The 20977-nt window shown below is 45.4% G+C and overlaps 1 protein-coding gene across 1 annotated transcript in view; it reads left to right on the top strand.

The window, feature by feature from the left end:
* Nucleotides 1–20977, top strand: part of LOC104532892 (breast carcinoma-amplified sequence 3-like) — a 198634-nt gene that overhangs the window by 175302 nt on the left and 2355 nt on the right. The gene's annotated exons all lie outside the window — the stretch shown is intronic.

The raw sequence follows: 20977 nt of genomic DNA, 5'->3' as shown, positions 1-20977 counted from the left end.
CCCTCTGCTTTGCAGGTGGGTCATACCCCATGGCAGGTCACCAACCTGCTGCTACCTCCCAGTCTGGAGGAGGAGGCTACAATGAAGCAGAGTTTAAGACCTTGTATGTAGGTACAAAGAGCAATAACCAAGCTGCTGGGTGATACAGAAGCATCCTTCAGAGCCTTTCAAACCATCTTTCCTCTAATTTCCATCTTGAAAAAGATGGAGTCAAGGAACGGTTCAAGATTTAGTATTAACAGAAAGCATTGGTTGAACACTAAGTATGAGTCTGGTTTACAGATCTGGTGCAAATTCTCACTAGCTTGTTGCCTTGGACGAGGCACTTAACGTACCCGTGACTCTAGTGCTCCATCACTGCAATGAGGATAGAGATGCCTCATGTTGCTGGTGCGGAGTTTAATCAGCTTAGGTCTGCAAAGGGCTGTGAAGGTGGAAAAACAGGCTGTGAAAATGGATAAAGGCACATATTTCATCACATACTGACCCATACTGTGATCAAAGTGAACTTTGGGATGGTATCTACTTCCAATAACAGGTCAGCTTCCCTCAGGCTCTGTACAGTAGGGGAAAGGTGAGGGGAATACCTTCTGTGAAAGCTGAAGCCACCTAGACGTGCCAAGTTAAGGTGACTGAGTGCCCCAGAGACTTGACATTACATTATATTGTAAATTGAGAACTTTGTCGGAGACAGAGGTCTACATCTTCCATCCATTTTCCCCAAACCCACCTGGTAGCAGTGAGTGACAACTTCTTTGGCATACGATCAAGCTCACAGTACTGCAGGTGTAAAGACAGAAAGGAACTGTTTATAGAGAGACCATCACTGGGCTAAAATTCATCCAAAGAGATTGCTCCCTGCTTTTACTCCCAACACATAAATCTTCATAGCGAGTGTGAGATAAATGCCATCTCAAAGCAGCACATGTAAGCAGCAGTAGGGAGTAACACGAGCATTGACCCATCTCACCCCATCCCACTGCCCTCCTCTTGCTGTCATTACACTCTTTGTTTTCCTGCCTGTTGTGGGATTCTCTCTATCACTCACATACTTTATTCTCAGGATTTGGGCATGTGGTGACTCAGTGCAGCAGAGAAAACCTAGTGATAAGGCTGTGAACTCCCGTGCCCTTTCCACTTCCATCCCCTAACAGCTCTTGAGCTCTTCTTACCAGATGGCCATAAAAAGTCCTCTCCTGCTCAGATGATACCTGGAAAACGGTGCTTGCCCAGGGAGTCGACTAGCGCTGGCTACACCGTGCATGGCTGTGCTCACGGCAGGCTGCCAGCACCCATTTGTCAAGTGGTGGAGCATGGTGAAGTGCTAGCATCTGTCTGCTGGTTAATAAATGGGGAAAGATAAGTTTGGAGGTACATTACCCTGGCTTCAAAGAAGAGGTGTCTTTGTTGGCTCGTTATAAGTAGGAGAGTTTTCACTTCCCCCAAAACCACTTACATCTTGACAAACCTGGGCTGAACTGAATTATCTTTGAAAAACGTGACATTTTCTAGCCCAGCTTTTCCTTCCTCGGATTCTCTTCTGCCCACTCACCTCCAAAAAATGATAGCAAAGAGTTCAGCAGAGAAGGATACCATAAGTTTGCTTGGTGGTAGTTGATTTATATATTGGTACTGGTTCCAAAGGCAGTGTTTGTATTTCTGCATTGGACTCAAAATTATGGAAGCTACAAATCTTTCTCTAATAATCCTAAAATTACTTATTTTAACGTATGCATGCCTTTATGTTACGCGTGCCTTTAGCCCCTGTTTGTGCACCTTGGATTCTCGTCAAGTTCTTAAATACATTTTACAGAGATTTAATGAAACTTGTAAAGTCTTGTTTGAACTGAAACATGAACTAATGAGAATTTCTAACTCTGAGTGTGACGTTACGTGCATGTGTAGTGCTCAGGTCCACTGCATGGACAAAGACAAAATGGGCAGTAGGGTGGACAGTGAGACTTTATCAAAGTGCTCAACTGGTCCTGACATGCACTTAATGGCAAGAGATAAATAGATTCTTTTAATGCCTTAACTGTTAGGACATAGCTGACATGTAGATTTATATAGTAATCAGGGCTGATATGCTGCAGTAGAGCAGAGGAGATGCGTGCTCGTGGTACACAGACCACTTTGGGGAGGAGGTATTCACAGTGTCTTTGTTTCTTACCTACCCTGTTGCATTACAAAGCCTCACTGGTTCAGTGGTCCTGGCTACAGGCAGAGGCAGAAATGACCCAGATTGGTTATACAGGAAGCATCAACCTGGAGGATGCTAAAAACACAAGGAATAATCAGGCATATGCAGGAAAGGGGAATTAGATGGCCTGATGGATTTTCTCCACCTTTGGCTGGTTGCCAAGGGCTGGGAGAAGAACCAGGTCTGGAAAATGACCCCCCAAAAATCGACTTTCCTTGTGACCTAAATGATAACTCCAGTCATCCAGCTAGTTGACTTGATTGGGAAACCAACTTTCCTCCTTGTTATCCAATTATCCAGACGACCCATGTCTATCTTAAGTGGAGTCTGCTGTACATAAACTGTCAGCGTAGATACACACATAATTCCAAGGAAGGCGTAAATTGGCAAAGATGCAAAAAGATGGTTTTGCTGTTTCAGTTTCTGTCAAACTCTCACTGGAAAAAAAAAATTAAGATCTACTCACAAAATGTTAGTGGTCAGTGACCTCTTTTGCTTGCAGAGCTTTGTTTTCAAGCAGCTACAATATTTATATTTGCAGTATAGTTTCTGAGTACGTGCTGGAGCTTCACATTGCAATATCAAAAAAAAAAAAACCAAGCCACAACTAGTATTGTGATTTATGAAACTGTGCTTCCAGGAGACAAATATCTCTGACAGGATTGCAGTCAAAGTGGACATGCAGAAATTGCCAGCCCGGGCAATCTTTCCCTTCTGTAATCACTGTAATGAGTAAATCCTCTGATTTATGGATTCCTTCAACAAGTACTTTTCTTAAGCTTTCAAATGCATTTTGGTCATTTCTAGGCATAATATTAGAAATTAGTCTATAATAATGGACCAAGCCTTTACAGTCTGAGCAACAGAATGTTTTCTGAAATTTCTCTGTGGCAGCTCATTTCTGTGGCTGTCCCCTGTTTCTGTGCCATAGGAGTTCAGTGAGCTGAAGCCCAGGAGACAGATTCCCCTGGTGCTTTCTGCCCATCCCTTCCGGGCTAAGGATGGCATCTGCAGCCATGATGCTGGTGTGGGTTCTTCCTACAGAGGTATAACATGGTCCGTGTACATCCCAGGGACCCAAATTCATTAGGCCCCCCAGTCACAGTCACTTAAAATGTAGTGTGGTGGTTGCACTTGGCCAGCACTGGGCTGGCAGCCAAACCCAGCCGCTCATTCACTCCCCCCTGGGAGGAGTGGGGCAAGGGTAAGGAGACTTGTAGGGTGAGAGAACACTTTAATAATTGAAATAAAATAAAACTTAAAATAATAATGATAATAATAGTAATAAAATATGGAAATGAGTGCTACCCAGTGCCATTGCTCACCACTCACTGACCAAGCCCGGCCTGTTCCCAGATCACGATCCCGCAGGAGCGACAATCCCGACCCGAAACCGCAATCCCGGGAGAGCCAGAGCCCGAGCCAAAGCCAGAGAGAGCAAGAGAGGAAGAGCCCCTCATGGATCTCCTGCCCATGGGGGACAGGAGATGGAACAGCCCCTTGGCAGAGCCCAATGCCCATGGAGCTGATCCATGGCAATATTCCTCCCCCCTGAGATCTTGCGCTTGCAGACGGACAAACACAAAGTCCTTCAGTGCCAGGGACACAAATGCAACATGGGGATGTTCTCAGCGTTTCTCTCCTGACAAATCCCAGCTGAACCCAAACCCCAGCGCTGTTCTGGCTGCTGGAAAGAACCAGCTCTGGCCCAGTACACACCAGGACCTGTAGGCTGGCCTGAAGGAAAAACAGTGGATCTGTCAGTCAGTCCCAGAAAGGAGTTTCTGCTCCTGGACAGCAGCAGTGAGCATGAAACGGTGCAGCTCTGCATCTGCAGCACCAGGACATGTATTCTCATCCCAGCTTCTCCTCCCTCCTTTGACCTGGGTGAAAGGTTTAGCTGTGTCTTAAATGTAGGCAGAGCTTCAGGCTCGACCTTCATATGATTTACCAAATTAAAACCTGTTGTCTACATTTTCTTGGGTTTATTACTGTAAAGCACAGAGCAGAGTGACGCAAGGGTAGATTTATTCTTCAGGAGACTAACACAACAGACAGTTTTCGAAGGAAGAATTGACAAAATAAAAAATAAATCAGTATTCATCACTGCTCAGGTGATTTTGTCAGGATAGGCAATACTGCAAACTTTCTTTAGTGATAAATGTGCCGCTGCCACCGTCAGACCCCTGGTTTTTCTGCCAGGAAGAGCCTCTGGAGTCTGGGCAGCTGCAGAGATACAGGATGGAGCTTTCTGTGTTTGCCGTGTGCGATCCCAGTCTGTGCCCGGCTGCTGTGTCTTCTCTGTTACAATTTGTTTGGCTGCCTGAATGTTGTACTTATATTCATATCTAATTTATTTTGACAAAGCATACCCAAATCCACATTGCTGCAGCATTTTACAAGTGGTGGAACTGTTCTGTGAACACACAAGAGTAGAATTGCTTTTTGTGGTTACGTATCGGGGTTTGGTTTTTTTTAATTCATCATGAAATCCAGTACCCTATGGTGGCTCAGTTTACACTGCAGTTTATGGAGCAAAATAACTTTTTTTTAATCTATTCTGTTTTAGGAATACCTATGCATTTGCAGTAAGAGCCAGTATTAAAAACTGCAGGGCACTCTCCAAATTTAACATCTCCAAACCAGCAATGTAGAGCTGAACAGGGAAGGATGTGAGTATGGCACCATCATGGTCAATACAACCTACAAGGTTTGAACAATTTAAAACAAGGTGTTTATAAAGCACATTAAAAAGTTTCAGTTAAAAAAAAAATAGATATATATGTATGTATATATGGCTCATTTTCTTCCAAAACTCCAAGTCTGCCAACTACCTCCTGTGGAAAGCCCATGCCACAGCGGTGAGGTGCAAACACTGCAGAGCACCCCGTGCCTGGCCCTCGGAAGAAACAGTCTGGATTCCTTCCAAATTTCATGAACAAACTCATAATGCAATGAAGGAAGCTCATATGTTGAAGAAAACTCTTTAACCTGATTAATGGGATGTAAGTAAGTGGAGCTAATTAGCCGTGCCGTTAGGGAATAGCCCGTATGAAACCCAGGATCGCTGCTTGGGGCAGTTGGGATCCTGGTCCCCAGCCAAAGCCGTGTGGTTACACCAGCCTGAGCCCGACTTGGGTCTTGACACCTTTGAGCTTTGCAGGGAGACATTTTTCAAATCTTTATGTGAAATTTGTGGTTTGGAGAAGTGAAGTCACACACTTTCTGGCATGCCTGGCTGAGATGGGAAGCCAGAGGGAGGAGAATGAGCTGCTGCCCTCACATCCCATGCAAGGAGCATCTTTCCTGGGTTTTCCCCAAAAGAGGAAATATCCATGGTCACAAGCTGTGTTCAGAGATTAACAACCACCTGGACGTAGATGTACCTGTAGATTTATTTTCAGGAATAGGATTAGCCCTGTATAGAGTCAGAGCTTCAATTGGTGCCTTTCCATCCCTTTTTTCCTTCCTTCCTTCTTTCCTTCTTCTTCCTTTTAATTTTTCCAAGACAGTTTTTTTCCCTTCCCTCTCCTCAGCTGCTCTTTAATCCTAACTCAGACACGGGATATAGGAACACAGGAACACAGAACAATTGATTTTCCCTCTGAAGAGCATTTCTGCAAAGAGATTTCTGCATAGGTTCAATGCAAAATCAGCTGGGGCAGCAAACCCACTGACGGATCAGATAACATTGATGCTAAAAGCAGCCTTTGAACTTTCAGAATATTCATCCCAGGGTCAGAGATTAAATTACCCCCTCAAACAAGCCTGAGAGCTCAGTGCAGTTCTTCCTACAAAAGTTTTATCTGGATGAGCCTCCTTTAAAAGAAATTACAATTCAGGGCTCTTTTGAGAGCCACCATTTTTGAAGTGCTGGATGAGAGCAGCAGTGTTTGTGTTGCATGTATTCTAGCACAGTTTTATTAGTTATATCTCACGTGTTAACATGCAACACCAGCACAGCTGCCCAGTGCAAGACATCAAACACTTCAACATGGGCTTCTCATTCTCTCCTGCCCCAGCCAACAAGGGTATTTGTAACTTCACAGCCATTCCCAGGTCTCCAAATCCAGCTCATCACCAGCCCTGGGGGAGTTTTTAGTGGAATTTCTTCCAGGTTATACATTATTTAAGGGGGTGGGGATGGGTGAATGCTGTTATCACAAATGTTTCTGGTGTGAATTTAGGTTCGTTGCTGTTGGTAGAAAACGTCTTCTGATGTTTCTAAAGGGAGCACTGATACCACTAGACAGCTCTGACTTTCTACCATTTGTTAAAAAGTTAATCAACTGCATTTACTTATTATCAACTGTGGTGTGGGGAGATTCCTTTTCTTTTTCTTCTTATTAAATTAAGGCATTTTTTTAAAGAACTATTTTATTTTTGATACAGACACAGCCGGTGAAGTAGCAGTAAAAAACATCACCACAAAGAGGCACATGGCTTTGAAATGTTTTGGTATGTAACCCAACTGTATTGTTATCAGGTCTTAACTTTTGCACAAAGAATATTTCTCCTTGTTCTAAAAGCAAACCCCCTGTCAGCTTTCAAAGGGTTACGTAGCTAACGTGGTCGGAGAGGAACAAAACAAAAAATATCCAAGTGTCTCAAATCATTTCACAAATAACATTGTTCTGTTTCTCTCCTTAAACGAACAAGAGTTTCTTTGATTTTTTTTTTTTTTAAGTCAAATTTAGGATTCTGCTGTTCAGAGCAGAGAGGTCACAAGGCCCTAATGTATTTAGCATTGACTGCCCTCTCTTGTAGTGCGTCTATTAGTCAGTAATTTGATTTGTACCTATTCATTTGCAGTCCCTGCAGGAGCTCTGAGCTGGCCCCAAGTATAATTGGTGCTGTCTCTATTTTTACATCATTAGATTAGCCCCGACTCCTGGCCACTTGTTGTCTGCGCTTGTCTGTCCATTTATACAACCTAATGTAACACAAAATTCATTACTGATCACATTACTTTCAACTCTGAAGCCAGCTTTGTGATAAACATTTTGTTAACCCTTTCTTGCCAGCACACAGACCTGGGGGATAAATGCACTTTCCCTTTGCAGAAAAATCAATATCATAATAAAACAAAGTGCAGTCACATTTCTAGATTTGTCATTCCTCCTGGAGAAAGAAATGGGGAGAAACATATATGAGATGACTAAATGATGTCTGCATCCAGGCATCTCACTCTGCTGTATATGAAATGAGCTCAGCGGTGTCCTTTCTGCTAGAATATAAAGAAGTGACACGAGATAGGGCCAGCACTCAATTTAAAACTTAATTTCTTACTCATTGTTCTGCAAGTATTTTAGCTCTTCTGTGCAGGCTGTAATCAGGTTATGACATTATTGGAACTGGACATTTTTCTTCCACTGCTTTGGCTCAAAGTAGTCGACAGAGAAACAATTCCCTTTCTCCTTAGAGATGTGTTATTATACTGGGTTTTGTTTTAGTTTGCTGTGTTTTGTGGTTTTCCTTCCTAATTATTAAGCAAATTCATATTCCTACTGCAATAATACTCCAGCATTTCACAGGAAAATGTAAAGCTCTGTTCTGTCTAGCTTGGCTTTGCTGACACTTGACTGTTTCGCTGAGTACCTCCTAAAGCATTAAGCTTTTTGCATCACTGAGGCTTCTGCTATTGATTCCAAGGGGAACAAGAGGAAAGCCACGGTAGGTGTTCATTTAGGCCTGATTCTGCAAAGGGCTGAGCATCCCTACAGCTCTGTTTGCAGCATCGTGCCTACGAGGTGATGTTTGCTATTAAAAGAAAAATATTTTAGTGCACGCAAAAGCTGTTGATTTTTAACAGTTTTCTAAATTCTTTTTCTGTTTGTTCAACTTGGCTTGGAAATCGGTTATTTTGGGTTTTCTAAATATTTAGAAAAATTTCTCAGTGTTTATTAAATCGTCCTTTTAAAAGTCCCAGTTCTGAAGCCTGCCCTATACCGAGCGGTCCCGCACTGAGCATGGTGCAGGAGACTACAGGATTTTTCCATCTCTAGTTTCTATAATTACCTTGTTATTCCTTTTAGGAGTCTTGGCATGGTATTTTTGTGTAGGATATGACTTAGGGCAAGTGTATCTCTCTTAGTAAGTTTAAGAGCCCTCGTCTCCCAGCATTTGAACCAAGACTGGTATTTTTACAGCTGTTTTGTGAGCCAAAACTTGTTGCAGCTGCTGAGGTGGTGGCAGAACACAGACAAGTCGGTTCCTCGCCCTCCTCCCAAGCCCAGCAGCCCCAGGGAGCCTTTTGCTGTTTTGCTGATGTTTACAGGAGTGATTTTAGGTGTGTGCAGCACTGGCTGGTGCTTGCTCCTAAAGCCTGGCTTGGCTGGGAGAAGGTGTGAGTCTCCACTCAGCTCTGCTGCTGCCTTCCTGCCCCTCGATTTCTGCCCCAGCTTTGCTATCTGGGCTCTGGGGAGACCAGCATGCCCCAAAATTCCCTGTACAGCCTTAGGTGACTCTTGTCACCCTCACATTAAGGACAAGCAGGTCAGGTCACTGCACAGAACACGCCGTGTGCTTGGTGGCAGAAGGTGTGTGACCAACCAGACCACATGCCACCACCTGGAGGTCCTGCTGTTGGGGTTTGTTAGGCTGGCACGCTGCTCCCATCTCTGCTCGCCCTGTAGTGCAGGTCTCCTGCATATCTTGCATTAACTCTTGGAAAGTTTGAGCCTTTTGTTATCTTTAAAACGACATGCAGTCAATTTGCCGTCTCCCCTTCCTGCCCCTGCAGAGCATTAACATCACGCTGATGCCACGGGCATCTGCCATTCCCTGGATTGATAGAGGACGATGGCCCCAGTCGTTGCAGAGCTCTCATAAACTATGTATTGCCCTCCCTAGGGGAGACCAGAGAGGAGGCTGTAGAATGGAAACCCATTTATGCAATAAATTGTTAAGCAGTCGAACTGTTAAATGAACACTTCTTAGTAGAGAGATACGATGAAGTATGAGTCACCAAACAGGAAAATACACATTAACACAGCAAAAACCCCAGCAATAAATGGAAGGACAAAAGCTAAAGCAATTAAAATGTTCCAGTGTGAGCCAACCCTCTGGCCCTGCAGCTTTCAGGCCCCTCTCCCACCACGAGAACAGCTCCTCACGCTTCAGCATCAGGAGGCACAAGTCCTACGGTGGAGTCCCAAAGTGCCAGCTCCAAGGGTCTCCTCCCACCCGTTCAGATGCCGTATCATTTCCTCTCATCGTACTCTAGGCTGCAGCCCTGCCATCATCTCTCATCACCCCCATGCATTTCTCTAACTGAATATCAGACAAATAGTAACCTGATTTTTCTGATAATCTAGCCTTGCTATCCACAGTGGAGCCTGAGAATATCAGGTCTTGGGGCCATATCCTTGTTAACAGCAATGTCGTTCGCTATCGGATGCTCGTGGTGTGTCTAGTGGAGATGGTCAGGAAGAAAGCAGGATCAGGGGGAGAAAAGAGCAAGGGAAAAGGAGAATAAAACCCAAAGGGATTTTGGCTGCGGGAGGATCTCCCTGATTGAGGTAGAGGGAGATTCCCTGGAATGTATCCCATGGGAGCAGGTCCCATGGGAGCAGATCTGGTGGCTGCCCACCAGCATTGTAGCTGGGTCCCCAACAATGCTGGGAACAGTTAGTTCTCCTTGAGGTATAGATCGTAATTTGTGGTACAAAAAGATCAGCTTTCCTTCCATTCCTAGCCTGCTGTCTCCCCACCATGGATAATATATAAAACAGTAGACTTTTATTCATTAACATTTATGGGAAAATGTTAATATTAAACTGTAAGTGAAAAGCCCTATCTTATTGAATTCTTCTGCTGTGTTATTGGGAGCCTAATTACATTTTGCATTTAAATAAAAACCAGATGACGTTCAGGACGGTCAGGCAAGCATTCTGTAAGTGAGAATTTATCTTGCGATCTGGGTAAACAATGTCTCATCATTTAACAGTTATTATAAATAATGGGTTTTTAAGCACTTTGCTGGGAGTTCATATTGGCTCCACACGGGTTGTACTAAGGGAGAGAGAATTTCAGTGACATCTTCCAGGCATCCGGTGAGGAGGAATCATATCCTGAGCTCACTTCTCAAGCTGCAGCAGTTTTCATCCTCTTCTCTTTTATTATTGCTCAATATTGTGTGCACAGTTGGCTGACAAAAAAAAAAAACAACCTAAAAGTAAGAAAAATGATGAATCGCTTGGAAGTGTTTTGCAAATGGGGGAACCATCTCTGCTGCTGGCCCAGCAGAAGAGGAGGGTGTTGGGGACCCCTGTGGAGGTTTGTGCAAGTGGTTGTAACCTCCAAAGGCATATTCTGTCCATAAAAACGGTGTGTCTAAAGGGTGTGTGTTCACAAAGAATGAAAAAGATGTTGAGGCAAAACGTAAAGACAAAAAGATAACAGACTGGCTGCTTTTTCCTGTGTTTCTGCTGGTGCCCTCTGAAGTTACGTCCCTGCTGATTCCGTGCTTGGTAAAGCATCAGGTAATTCAGGAAAAAAAAACAAAGAGTAAAACTTCTCAAAAATGTAAGTAGCTTTTTCCCCACTTCTGTTGTTGATATTCTACGTTTCATTCCTGTCGCTTCAGATGAGGCGGCGGTGCTTTTGTTGTTAACTGGCTTTTAGTCCTTGCTCCGTGTTCCTCAGACATTAGCGAGAGCCTCGGAGATTTCTCCAAGGCATTTCCCGTCACAGGCAGGGAGCAGCTTCCCCGCAGTCTGTCCTGCATCCCGAGGAGGATGGAATTAGTTTTCCATCCAGACAGAAATAGGTGGTGAGGGGATGAATTTTTTAAGCAACTGGTTGTTGTTGTGAAAAGATACAGAATTTGTGAGTGCCCGATGCTGACTGGTGGCGTGTCACCTCCTGACACACCATGAAGCCACCCGCCCTGTAAAATGGCTGTTCCAGGACATAAGTTGTTCACTGCCTTGTTCCATGAGAGGCATTTTATCCCGTTTTCTAAGAAGACCCCCGCAGCTAAAATACCATATTTATTTATTTATTTATGTTATTTATTTGTTAGTTCCTTGGTCAGTGACTTTCTTGGTCTCTGCCCAACACATGAACTCTGTGTTTGCATCAAAAGCTGATGGTGTTGTGAAAGACCAAAGGGTCAGTATCACTTCAGCTGTTTCCAAAGATGGTTTTTTTCTGGGAAGGCTGAAGACAGGGTCCAGAGCCAGGACCTGCCCCGTTCCCTCTGCTCCAGCTGGGTGGCACGGCATGGGAGTGAGGAGCTGGGAGCGCTTGGGGATGGTGAGTGTGTGTGGAACCCTGGTTGAGGTGAGCAGGGTGGAAATGTTGGTGGTTCCCTAACCAGGTAAGGATAGCTCCGTGCTGGGGAGCCCAGGGATGCTTGTGGTGTTGCTTTCCTGATTTTCTCCTAAGGCAGAGCACAGCATTCCCATGGACAGCATCTCCCATCATTCCCAAAATCACCACACACATGCCTCGCTGAGCAGCTCTTCCCATCACTGAGGGGAATTGTCAGGTTGAAGTGATGTTTGGAGGCATTAATCAAAAGACAAATTAACTGAGCAACCTTCCTCCCTCATCTGCAGCCACGGAGGCAGCAGTGGGGAGATGAATTATACAGGGACAGATCCCTGACCTGAAATCTGGGCGTGCTTTTTTGCCTTCACTCAGAGCTCCTTTTATCCATACCATTTAAAAAAAAAATCTTTAGATTATATCATGCCAGGATTGTGTTGTCTCTTTGGTTTCTCTTTTGCAAACGTGGCTGGTCACCCATCAAAATGTGAGTGAAAAGTCTGCAAAAGAATACAACATGAAGAGCAGGTAGTTGTACTCACTTCCCTGCCAGATGCCCGAGTACAGGGCAGAACCTGCACAACTTGAGATGATTTAAATTGCCTTTTCTGGGGGATGTGGCCAGAGGAATGCCTCGCTTTGCCATTAGGTCTTTTAGATTTCACACAAGAGTTGTCCTCCCACCACGCGCTCATCTACAGACTGCAGCTCATTCACACGTTTGGCAGTGCTTGTGAGAGTGTAACTAAAAAGGCAAAGCGTATTAGAATCAATACTTGAAATAGTTTTTAAAAGAACGACTTTTAACAAGTGAAAAGGTCCAGTTGACTTTTTTCAGCTGCCTTCTTTTTTTATGAGAACGAATGCAAACTGCAGTGCTGAACAACTCCATTAACAAAGGGACGAGTTAAGCTTCGGATGTCATTTTTATCGAGGCTCTTTCATATTTATGTCTAACATCAGAATTTGGAGCTATATAAATAAGACAGAGTGTATTAAGAGCCTCAAGCAATCCTGCAAGAGAGCGAGCCCACAAGCTTGGCCTGTTGTTTTTCCAAGCTCGGTTAATACTCAATCTAGGTAGAGACGTGATTTTAAGAGTCCTACTGCGAGCTTTGAGTGCTTCGTAAAATTAGGTCTGTGTTTAGAAAATTGGTCTGCTTGGAGCAGCGATGTCGACATAATCTTTAAAATAATTGACTAAATAGACCAAATAAGTTGTATTTGGAACTAGGATCATTGGGATGGGTTTGGAGTTTCTCAAAGACACTAAAACCAGTGCCGGGGAAATGAAAGGAGGGGACCTCTGCTCCTTAGATCTCCACCTGAGCTTTTCAAATTCGAGAGCCTTGAACTGTTTAGTTGAGCAGACGAGGCTGAGACATCATTTCGTGAGCTTCAATGAAACTGGTCTGATTTGGACCAGCTGAGCATCTGCTCCCCCCAAACTTTTAACTTTTCCTTTGAATCAAACCCAAGTTCCAGTCCAGTCTGGCTTCCTCCTCAGCATCAGTCTGCACCGGGGAGACAGCCCAGAGCCTCTCAGTAGCTTTCCTCGCTCACCCAAAAGGCCACTTTGTGTCAGAAATACTAGAAGTTGTGCCAGAATTACTTTGCTTTGTAATATTATACTTCAAAAATGAACTCAGTGATCTGTTTGTGTCAGCAGCACATAACGCACACATGCAAGATGCACGCAGAGGCACGCTCCGAGCATGGAAGTTGTCCTCTGGGGTTGCCTTGTCCTCCAAACTGAGGGTCAATTAAGGAGGGCCAGTAACCAAGGTAGCATCACAAGAGGGGGGGAAAAAATAGGTCTTAGACATGAAAGAAACTGCTGAAGTTTGGAGGGTCAGGCGGGTCTGAAATCCCCTGTTGAGAGCAGCAGCGAGGGGCTGCCCAGACGCTCAGGTAGTCACCGGGTTTTTGGTTTTTGACATTCAGGCAACTTTTCCTTACCCAGCTTTTTTGTTGGGATTGTTTGGGTGCGCCCAGGGCAGGAGGAGGGACCCCCAGTGCTCCCGGTCATCACATTCATATGCAGTGGCTTTCCCACAGCCGTCCTTGAGACGGGAACCCCTGCCTCAAGATCTTGAATGGCTCCAGCTCTGGTGGGAAGGAGGATGCTTAGTTCTATGCGTTGGGTCCAGACCTGCTCTGGATAGAAGCGTGGTGTTTCCAGGAATAGGGATATTGCTTCCAAAACTTCTGAGCAAGATCTAAAGAGCTTGGAGGGTGTAGGACACAGAGCTGGTAGGTGTCATGAACATGCAGATTACATTGAATTTGTAGTTTCCTTTGTGGAGTCAGAGGCTGACGGAGGGGTCACTGTTGAGCAATCCAAGGCACTCCCATAACCCTGGGAATGAGAGACCAAACCCAGGAATTTTAATACAATGTTTTCTCTGTGAATGCTTTTGGTCTGATATACACAGATGTGCTGCTTGCGTAACTGAAGACGCAAGATAATTCTGCCTAAATACATTAAAAAACTTGTCTACACGCCGGCTCGCACAGGGAAGTGTGTCTTGCATATAAGGGCTGTTAGAGGATTTCTAGTAGCAACATATTGAAACTTTTGGGATGGGACAGGAGGGAATTCATTGAAACCCAAACAATAGTATCTGCACATTGGTTTTAAAAACTCCTTGGGAAATCTTGCACAAGGAGTTGGAGGTTTCCATGGTGTGGATGGGCTACAGAAATGGTTTTCTATAAGCATTTGACTGCTGTAGCTTTTGAAATTTCACATACTGACTAAAATGGGCAACTCATCCTTCTAAAGTGCCATTTATGTAGGAAAACATCCTAAACCTCTTTACAAAAATATACAGCTCTAGGAAACTTGAGATTATTTTTTAAAAGCACTGCAGTCATTGTGGAAGTGCCTATCATGAAGAATATTCTCCCTCTAAATGCTCGTCCTTTATCTCCTGAACTTTTAACCTTCCATAAAATGCTCAAGTCAAGTCTGGCAAGATGCCAAAGTCTTGGGTCTCCTACTCCATGGACTCGAGTCGTATGGAGCTTTTTGGGTTCTCTTTTTAAAGGAAAAAAGCTGCTTGCCTCTTTTTTGGGTTGTTTTGGGTTTTTTTTGGTAGTCAAAATTCTTTAGAAGTTCATGCATGAAAATGTTTTGTCTGTATCTCAACAATCTCTTTGTGCCTGAAGTAAACCCAGACATTTATGTAAGTTCAGATGTCCTCCCCATTTCGTAAGTGTTAGTCGTTTGGCATCTTTGCGTTGAATTAAGGCATTAGAAATGAAATTTACAGTCTCAGCGGGGCTCTGACGTTCAGAAGGTTCAGTCTTCATTCCCCTGGTTATCTCCTGCCTCCTGTACCTCCTCATCTCCTTGCGAGATCCTGCCACCTTTTTCCAAGGTGCCAGGTTTCATCTCCAAGTGCACAGAGTTAACGCGCTCTACGTGGATTCAGCATTAGGGTTACTGTAAGATAGTCTGACAGTAACTAATATTTTACATAAGCCACTGAATTTGGGATTTCAGAGGGGTTGTTCAGGGAGTGTTTGCCAGTCTTTTTTACTTTGCAAATTTAATGTAGGTGCTTTGTGGTGTCTCAACATCTTTCAGGTTGCAGCAGGATGAAATGGTTTTAATACAGGGGTTGATTTTCAGTGTTCAAATGCCGTAGGATTACATTTCCTTTTTTGAATTGAGTTTAAAGTCTTTTTTTTTTTTTTTCAAACTAGTGGTTTGAAAAAAGGAAAAAGAAAAATTTTCTTAGGAGCAGGTCTATCACAGCCACCCAAAACATTGCAGGGAATCTGTCCATGCAGCCGCCTGTGCCAGTTGCTGGAGCACGGGGGGACTGGCACAGGTTAAAATGGTTTTGGCAGGAGCAGGGCCTGGGGCTTGGAGTTTAATTGGCTTTTAAATATTATCATAATCATACCAACTTGTAAACATTACAGTGATGTATAAAGCTGGGAACTGACTTTCTGTCTATGCTCCTTTTGGAAAGGAAAAATGTAAAAAAAACATTGCCCAGAAATTTCTTTTCAACCATCTCAAATTAAAAGGAGCTCGGAAAATTAAGAGCTTTAATGAGTATTTGGTGCTTCCATTTCACTACAATTTAATATCAATGATTTTTGTTTATCCAAATACCCTAAGGCACAGGTTTCCCTGGGGGTGTGGTGCCCCCCTGGCCCTCGCTGCCAGCAGATCCCTGCACGGGTCTGGAGCCAACTCCGCAGGTCCTCGCCTGGGAGCAGCTGCCAAGGGTGGTGGAGATGGATTATAATTAGAGTTCCCTCGTTAGCATAATTGCATTTTGTAAAAAAAAAAAGGCAACCTACAACTGTAGTAATGTTTATTATTCCTATTATAATATATAAGAATAATTACAAATGACAGCAATGCCATTTCCAAGCCTTAGTGTGAGGGGTGGTATTGCCGTGTCCCGGTTCGATTGATGCCTTCGCGTTAGTTTTTGAGCACCGTGCACATCCCAGGCAGCGGCACCGGCTCCCGCGGGGACTGGTTATGATGTTCGTAGTAAATGTTCATGCAGAAATAGAGCCAAAAGTGTCCAGCTGAGTTTGGGATGTTGTCTAAACACTGAAAGATGGAGAGCTTACGTGTAAAAGTGCGTGTTGGCGTCCAGGGGAGCGGAAGCCGCACGTCGGGAGCCGGTGCGAGCTTCTCCATGGGAGCACGTCCTGCTCCCTTCGGCGGCAATCAGTAAAATAAAAATGTTTAACTAATCCATTCACTGGGGAGCGTTGTGTAAATTACAAACAGTTTAAGAGATCCTCAAGACTTCCATTGTGTTAATACAAATTGCCTTTTAGCGTTTGCTTTATATAGGGTCCTTTTGAATGAGAATCCAGATGGCAGAAGCTACATAATTATTATTCATTACGGTTAATAAGTAACACTCGGAAGCCCCAGTCAGCCCTGCAAGTCCCCAGTGATAGGCACTGTGTGAATGTAAGGGGAAAAAATAGTCCTTGCCGCAGAATATTTTAGGATTTTGGTTAAAGACAAGAAGGTGTGAAGGGCCCTTAGGTTTGCCCGCCCAGGAGCACAGACCAGGCTGTGGGTCTGAGAGCTCTGTCTGCAGGGAGCCTTCTCACTTCCCCTCCGAACAAAGGAAATTATCTGGGATTTTCAAACGAAGCTCTGATTTTGGCCTTTTAGCTGTTTGCTCAAAAACTACTCGTGGTGAGGGAGAGGTGGTTTTCATAAGCAGCACCTCATTTCTCTTCCCCGCCGCTGGAAATGCCTGTCGTGCATCCTCATTCTGGGGAAGGGGCAGAGCAAGGTCCGGCGCTCGCAGCCCCCTCGGCACACGGCGGAGCCTGAAAAGTTCCCCAAAACAATTGCTGTGAATGGCAGAAATGAAATGGAGGAGATTCGGGCCCTGCTGGCCGTTACCCCACTTCCTGCATTCTTACTTGTTAATTGTCTAATTCCTAACGAGCCCGATGGACTTTCTGCTGCGTGCTCACTCCGACGCTTCTTTCCCTCCCCTCCCCAGCTTCATCCCTCACCAGAGACCTTGTTCCTTTAAAAATGCCATCCTTAAAAATCAGAAATACTCAGCCCAGCAAAAGGAAAAGGGAACTTGACATGAGTTGAGCTTGAAAGGCTTGGTGCTGTGAAAAGTGACTGACGTGTGAAAAGAGGCTACAATTAGTTCTTTCCCCGAGCACTCTCCCATTCAGTCCAGGGTCACTCCTTCAGCAAGCTGCGGCTTTGAGGGTAATGTGTTGTGACAGTTTGAGATGATGAAGAATAATTCTTGTATTCAGAGTTGCTGCCGCTTCCCCGCTGCCCTGACACATCAGGCTGCTGTCATTGGATCATTTATCCCAGTTGCGGCTTTGCCGGGCGGTGCGGGAGCCTGGGCAGCCCTCGCTAGGTAAAGAGGAAAGGGTCAGCTCTTCCAGCAAATGATTTTTTTTGGAGGATATTTTGAAACTGTGCTTAAGAGGGGAAAGCAAACAGAGAGAAAGGAAAAACCATTAGAAGAAATAATGCACTGGAGATGAGATTTTTGAGTAGACATAAAGGAGATGCCACGGCTTCAAGTGGACCACTACAGAGAGAGCACAAATAAGAAAAGCAGCATAATTTATGAGTGTTCCAGGCAAAAGAGGGCTATATAGATTTTCTTCAGGCATTGAATTAATGCACCATATAAAATGGTTTCACATTTAAGCTTGGCAGGGCTTTGTACCTTTCTAGATTCGATGAGGTCCTTTGACAGTTCTTGGAGCTTTCTGGAATTGAGGGTGCAGCCACTTCACTGGATGGGGGACAGCACCACTGCCCTGAACCTGAGGACCCCAGACTGTCCCCAGAGCAGCTCCTCCTCCTTCTCCTCCTCTTCCTCCTCCTTTTCCTCCTCCTCCTCCTCTTCCTCCTCCTCCTTTCCACCTTGGCAGCCAGCTTGGGGACAGTGAACAAGGGATGGGACTGTCGGGCTGCATCATGGCAGTTGGGAATATTGGCAAAAATAAATATTTGGTGGGAAGTTTCACATGGAATTTCTCATGTGATGAAGAGGAAGGCTGTGCTGGTGCTGGCCTGCGGGCAGGCCCTCTGGAAGTCAAGCCAAGCAGAGAGCAGCCAGCGTTTGCTTTCCAATACCATCAGCATCGGTGTCTCCGCAGCCCCCGAGCGTGCCGGACGCTGCAGGGCTGTGGGAGGGGGACGGCTGCCCCTCGGCCGGGCTGGGGACTCGGCCGGTCACTCGCCACGCTGGCAGCAATGAGGTTTTTTACTGGTGCTGCCTTCACCACGGTGGAAAGCACGTGTGCCCTGAAAATCCCTGTTATTCTGGGAGCCTGGGTGGTGCCAGCGGTGCCTGTTACTGTCAAAAGCGAAGGCAGGGCTGTTCCCAGCTCCCCTGAAGTGACTTTCTCCTCATGGCTTCAGCAGATGTTCCTGCTCCTTCATCTTTTTTCCCCTATCTTTTTTTTGTTTTGTTTTTAGGGCGGTCAGGACTTTGAGAGTCGTTTCCTCCAGGGACATGGGCAGGTTTTAGTATTTACGTTTCCAGTATTAGCATTTATTTGTATTTGTGTTTGTTTTTCACGGGCTTTTGAAAGCCTCGGGGAGCCATTTATGGGGCCAAAATAATGCAAGTGCTGGGCTTCTCACAGTATTTCATTTCCTTGACGGTGGAAATGCTACGAGAAGAGCAGGTCTCATGTTATTTTGACCCCATAAATAGCTCCCAGAGGCCCCTTTCTTCCTTCTCCCACCCACTCCCCCCCAAATCAAATATTTAGGTTTCTGCAAAGCCTGACTTCTCAACCTTGGTTATCTTGCTTCAGCAGAAGCAAATTGCAGTTATTACAAAATAGCCAGAGAGTCTATAAGGCCGAATGGCTTTTATATGATGCACAATTTGTTGGCTACTGTACAAGTTCATTAAAGTGTATCATAAGAGGTTGTTTTACTGGTACATTTAAGGAAGTTAATACATCTCGACAGTATATGCATGGGGGAATGCAGATACAATAACCCTCAGACATGCTGGGGCCAAGTCCATTCTTGGCGTAACTCCACCGAAGTAAACGAAATCACTGGCCAGGCAGCCGGGTCCTGCTCTGCTAACGCGGTGCGGAGCCTTCATCCAGGCTCTCCTGCCGCTCGCATCCATCTCTCTGGGGGAGGATCCTGGGTTTTGCTTCTGGTTTGTGTTTTTTTAGCAAGCCCAGAGGACATCAGTGGTCTGACCGGTTATGTGACATGTCTTATTTAGGTCTAGGAAGTATTTTCCCTCTTTTCAGCTGTACCAAAGGGCTGGGCTACTCTGTCCTGGGGCAATGGGAGGGTGGCAGTGTCCATCTGCAGGGAGCTGCCTCTTCTCATACCCAACAGCCCCACTACACCATCCAACTTCTTCAGCACTTGTCAGGTCTACCAGGCATTGGATCTACCAGGAATCAGCCCCTGTTTTTTTAACCCTATAACAGGAAGAGTGTCCCCATGTTGTGGAGCTGTTCCCAGTCTTGTCTGAGCTTCCCATAGGAATGGCATCGATGTTCCTGTGCAGGTGTGTCTGCCCCAATCTGCTGGAAGGTCTGGAGGGAAGAATAATAAGTTTGCTAGTTTGCATTGGACTTTTTTTTTTTAAATTATATTTTTAACTAATGAAACAGCTGGGGAAAAAAAAAAAAAAAACAAACAACTAATTTGGGGGAATGTAGGCAAATGTGCTGCCTGTGGTCCTAGGGGTCATATGTGCAGCACAGGTAGTCCCTGGTGACCGTGTAAGGGCTAATTGCACATCTCGCGTGACCCAGGCGTGCACAAGAGCCCCAGTCTTGTCTGAGCTTCCCATAGGAATGGCATCGATGTTCCTGTGCAGGTGTGTCTGCCCCAATCTGCTGGAAGGTCTGGAGGGAAGAATAATAAGTTTGCTTGTTTGCATTGGACTTTTTTTAAAAAAATTATATTTTTAATTAATGAAACAGCTGGGAAAAAAAAACAAACAACTAATTTGGGGGAATGTAGGCAAATGTGCTGCCTGTGGTCCTAGGGGTCATATGTGCAGCACAGGTAGTCCCTGGTGACCGTGTAAGGGCTAATTGCACATCTCGCGTGACCCAGGCGTGCACAAGAGCCGGGCTGGGCGAGGGCAAGAGCCCAATTTCCTGAGCACAGCGGTGCTTTCTGCTGCAGCAGGCAGGAGTTTTACAGCATTTTCTTAGGTATCAAAATACATGGCTCGTCTGCCTCGCCATGTAATTAGTTCCAGAGCGAGCGGGTTCGCGATGTGGGGCGGTTTGAGAGCGGCCGGACTCATTTGCCGTGGGGAATGTGTGTGTTTGTCATCTGCGGGGCTCAGGATGGCAACTTGGATGTGGGAGCTCCCCTGGTTTTTAGTCTGACCTGCTCTAAACCTAAAATGGGTTCTGGAACCCAAATCTTGAGGTTTTTAGCCTGATCCCCTCTGAACCCAAAATGGACTCTGGAGCCTAAATCTCGAGGTTTTTATCCTGACCTGCTCCAAACCCAAAGCTCCAGGGCTGGAAAACTTCCTCTCTGGTTCCTCTTGAGCCTTTGCATCTCTTTTACTTGTTCTTTTGTCCCTCCACAGTGCTAACTGAAGGGGTTTCCATGCCTGACAGCAGGAAAGGGAGCGGCAGGGACATGGGGACCCCAGGTAGCCCCTGTGCCCACTGTTTTGCCTCCCTGCTTGTTTGTCCATGTTTTTTCCCAGCCTGGCATCAGTCTCTGCAGTGCCACCCCCTGGCAGTCCCCTGCAGAGGTGACAAGTGCTGTCAGCTGCAGAAATCCCACAGTCCCCAGAAAGCCACCAGATTCCCCAAAATCCCATCCTGGCAGGGTGTGTGGTCCCACACAAGTCACCGAAGGACAGGCAGGACGTGGCATGGGAGCCCGTGCTCAGCTCCGAGGGACAGAAACATCCACGCAGGAGCCACAGGCTGCAGGGAAACAACTGCTCCCTCGCTCATTCCCTCTCCTTTCTTTTGCTACGGTTACTGAAAACACAACATTTG

Source organism: Antrostomus carolinensis, unplaced genomic scaffold (assembly GCF_000700745.2).
Source record: "Antrostomus carolinensis isolate BGI_N321 unplaced genomic scaffold, ASM70074v2 scaffold7061, whole genome shotgun sequence".
Taxonomy (NCBI): Eukaryota; Metazoa; Chordata; class Aves; order Caprimulgiformes; family Caprimulgidae; genus Antrostomus; species Antrostomus carolinensis.
This window is presented reverse-complemented; position numbering and strand designations above follow the sequence as displayed.